We start from the raw sequence: 4,732 nt of genomic DNA, 5'->3' as shown, positions 1-4,732 counted from the left end.
AAAGTATAGATTCTCGGTCCCATATCCTAGCTAAGGCGTTATCTCGTAGTGGGTTGCTCGTTTTGGCTCCAAATCACCAAATCTTCAACTTTTTAAAAACTTTAAATCGAGTTATTCCGACTTAGTTTTTGTTAAAACTCATGTATAAAAAATGCCTTTTAGTTGTTTTTAATGTGCTCTATGTTATTTTGTGATTGTTTTGCGAGTTAATTAATTTGTTATTTTTTATGTGGATTATAGTATTAGTGTGCCAAAAAAAAATTAGTAAAATAGAGAAATTGTTATTAGTTGTTAAAAAGAATGTTAATTAGTTACTTTTTAATGTGGTATATGTATTTTGGTGATTATTTTGTGATTAAATTAATTTGTTATTTTTATCCAATTTAGATTATTTATTTGCTAAAAGACTAGTAAAATAAATAAATTGTTACTTTAGTTCTCTGTAATGGTATCTTGTGGCCTAATGTAGTGCTCGTATTTGTAATGTAGTGCCCTTTTAGAGTAGTAAAATGTAGTGCCCTTTAGCGTATTATCTTTGTAGTTATTGAAATTAATCATTTAAGTATCTGTTAAACCCAAAAATATGTCAAAGAAGCTGATAGTTCAAACACAAACTCTCTCCAATTCTAGTCAACAAACGTAAGAAAATAACATGAGAAAACAACAATATTTGTCAAACTAAGTATTGTTATATGAATATATAATAATTAAATCCTGTATAATTATAAAAATTAATTATTTAATTTTATTATAGTAAAAAATAAATGAGTAACAAACAAACATATAAAATAATAAAACTAACATAAAAAAATAATAAACTAACATATAAAATAACAGACCTATTGAGTGATAAATCGGGAAAATTTTCTCATCATGAACACAAGAACATTGGATACCTTGGTGCTACTGGGCCTCAAATATCGAGTTTGGAACCAAAATGTGATTCATTTGGACTCAAACTAAGTATTGTTATATGAATATTTAATAATTAAATTCTGTATAGTTATAAAAATTAATTATTTAATTTTATTATAGTCAAAAATAGGTGAGTAACAAACAAACATATAAAATAATAAAACTAACATATAAAATAATAAACTAACATATAAAATAGTAAACTAACATATAAAATATTAAAGTAACATATAAAACATAAAATTATAAGATTGAAAATGTATCAACCTAATTAACAATATAGTAAAAATATCGAATAAATTTTAACATTAAAGGTATTGCAATATATTTAAAGATGTTAAGCAATGAAAAATAAAAATACTTTAATTAATATTGTTCAGTTTACAGTAGTCGTCATGGAGGTTCCGTCTGTGCATCCCGAACCTGCCTCGCTAGAGCTACTGTTGCTACGGGCCGAGCATAGGTCTTCGTACATATGGGAGGGGCAGTTATTGGCCCAGACATTCCGTGCTAGAAGAGTAGACGATATGTGGGACTTTCTTAGGGCCCACCATCTCCATCCTCGTATAGTCAGACGCCTTCAGGATACGAGTTTCTATAGGATTATTGGGATTGGCCGGCTGTAGCCGGATTGGTCGTTGATCACGACTTTGATAGATGTCACGACCCAATTTCCCCTCCGGGTGACGTCGTGACGGTACCTAGTCTCTATAACTAGGTAAGCCTAAGATTTTACTGAAAAATAAAATAAAAATATAAATTTAACCAACTATTCAAAAGTACACAACAAATCCCAAAACCCGGAACATCGTGAATCACAAATTACAGAAGAAAAAAAAAATCTAGTGTCTCTATACATCAGAGTCTAACAAGAAAAAATACAGAAGATAATGGACATGAGAAAGAGTAGAAGGGGACTCCGAGGTCTGCGGACGCGACAGATATACCTTGAAGTCTCCAAAGCTATCTCGGCTCACTGATAGTGCGGCTGATAAGGTGCACCTGGATCTGCACACGAAAAATATGTGCAGAGAGTAGCATGAGTACACCACAATCAGTACCCAGTAAGTGCCAAGCCTAACCTCGGTCGAGTAGTGACGAGGTCAGGTCCGGGCCCTACTGGTAAATATATATAATAAAATAATATAGAGTGTAATACCGTAGTAAAATAAAGGCTGAAATTTAACAACAATGAAATCATAGAAGGTAACAGCTCAGTACACAGAAACACAACAGTGGATCTCCCAAGATACCGTCTCGTAGTCCCAAACGTAAATGAGCAGGGGAATCTCCCGGAATACCGTTCCGTAGTCTCAAAGTAAATATGCAGGGGGATCTCCCGAAATACCGTTCCGTCGTCCCAAAGTAAATATGCAAGATAGGGGGATCTCCCGGAATACCGTTCCGTAGTCCCAAAGTAAATATGCAGTATAGGGGGATCCCCCGGAATACCGTTCCATAGTCCCAAAGTAAATATGCAGCGCGAATGATAGAAATACAACTACATCACGAAATTCTTATAATTTGGACTAAGTACCAGTCAGGGAAGAAGCAGGAAATTCACTGAGCATGCCGCACACAATTCGCGTAAACAATTAAGACACGTAGACATGTTGTATTAGACTGAACATGATAGTTATACATATTGGAATAACTCAATTAAGAATGAAAATAGATTAGTACTTATTAAAATGGTATAACTCAAAATAACAGAAAAACATGTTGCTGCTCAGTAAGAAAAATCGGGGTTTACCACAACTAGCCCGTGTACGTACTCGTCACCTCACGTACACGTCGCTCACATATCACAATAGTTTCAAATCTTAAGGGGATTTCCCCCACACAAAGTTAGGCAAGCCACTTACCTCGAGTCAAGCTCAATTAATCGGTCACAATACCTTTTTCACGAATATCCGGCTCCGAATGGCCTAATCTAGCCAAAAGTAATTACATATCATAAATACAACAATAATAAACTCATCTAATTAACGATATCAACACTTTAACGAAAATTCTGAAATTAACTCAAAATTGTATGTGGGGCCCACTTCTCAGAATCAGGGAAAAGCCATAAAATATGAAAGCCTGTTCACTCACGAGTCTAACCATATCAAATTTACTAAAATTCGACACCAAATGGTCCTCCAAATCCACAAATTAAACTTCTAAATCTCTAACCTCCAATTCCCAATTTTCACCTTAAATACACACTAAATAAGTGGAAAAATACATGGGAAAACAAGATTATTGATAAAAAATAAGCACAAGGGACTTACCTCAAGAAACCCCTCAAATATCTCTCAAGAAATCGCCAAACCCGAGCTCAAAATATTGAAAATGAGCAAAAATCGCGAACACTTGCATTTAAGTGTTCTGTCCAGAAATCTCGCACCTGCGGTCCATAGTCGCACCTGCGACACCGCACCTGCGGAATTTCCATCGCAGGTGCGGAAATGACTTAAGGGGATTGGGTCCGCATCTGCGAGCAATGGGCCGCACCTGCGCGCCCGCTCCTGTGGAATTTTTCCACTTCTGCAATCCCTCACGCCCTGCCCCTTTCCGCTTCTGCGCTCCATCTTCCGCATCTGCAGATGCGCATATGCGGTTGTACCTCCGCACCTGCGACCTCTGGCCTTTTCCTTCCAAATCGCACCTGCGTCTCTGTGCTCGCTTCTGCGAGGCCGCACCTGTGGACTTCCCACCACAGGTGCGAAAACACCAGAACCAGCAACTTCAAAATTCTTCTAAGTTCAAGCTTTCACTCGTTAAGCACCCGAAACTCACCCGAGGCCCCCGGGACCTCGACCAAACACACCAACCAATCATAAAATACCATACGAACTAAGTCGAGCCCTTAAATCACATCAACTAATGCTAAAATCACAAATCATCCTCCGATTCAAACTTAAAGAACTTGAAACTTTCAAATTCGACAACCGACGCCGAAACCAACCAACCCACGTCCGATTGACCTCAAATTTTACACACAAGTCATATTCAACACTGCAGACCTATTTCAACTTCCATAATTGGAATCCGACCCTGATATTAAAAATTTCACTGCCGGTCCAAAACTCCAAAAATTCGATTCTCGCCAATTCAAGCCTAAATAAGCTACATACCTCCAAAACACAATCCGAACACGCCCCTAAGTTCAAAATTATCTAACGGAGCTAACATAACTCCATTTTAGAGTCGTCTTCACACAGTTCTGACTACGGTCCAAATCCTAAGGCTTAAGCTCTTATTTAGGGACTAAGTATCCCAAAACACTCCGAAACTCAAAATCAATCATCCCGGCAAGTCACAGTAGCAGGCATAGATATGGGGAAAGCAGTTAATAGTGATTCGGGGCTCTAACTCTTAAAATGACCGGTCGGGTCGTTACATCCTCCCCCTATTAAAACAATCGTTCGTCCTCGAACGAGCATAGAGACATACCTGAAGTGGTGAAAAGATGAGGATAACGGCTGCACATATCCTGCTCGGTCTCCCAAGTCGCCTCCTCAACCGGCTTTCCCCTCCAATGAACCTTCACGGAAGCAATGTTCTTTGATCTTAACTTTCTGACCTGCCTGTCTAAAATAGCCACTAGCTCCTCAACATAAGATAGATCCTTGTCCAATTGAACTGAGCTGAAATCCAACACATGGGACGGATCGCCGTGATACTTTCGGAGCATAGAAACATGAAATACCGGATGGACTCCTGCTAGACTGGGAGGCAAGGAAAGCTCATAAGCAACCTCCCCAACTCAATGCAATACCTCAAATGGACCAATGAACCTTGGGCTCAGCTTGCCCTTCTTTCCAGACCT

This window comes from Nicotiana tomentosiformis, chromosome 2 (assembly GCF_000390325.3).
Source record: "Nicotiana tomentosiformis chromosome 2, ASM39032v3, whole genome shotgun sequence".
Classification (NCBI taxonomy): Eukaryota; Viridiplantae; Streptophyta; class Magnoliopsida; order Solanales; family Solanaceae; genus Nicotiana; species Nicotiana tomentosiformis.
This window is presented reverse-complemented; position numbering follows the sequence as displayed.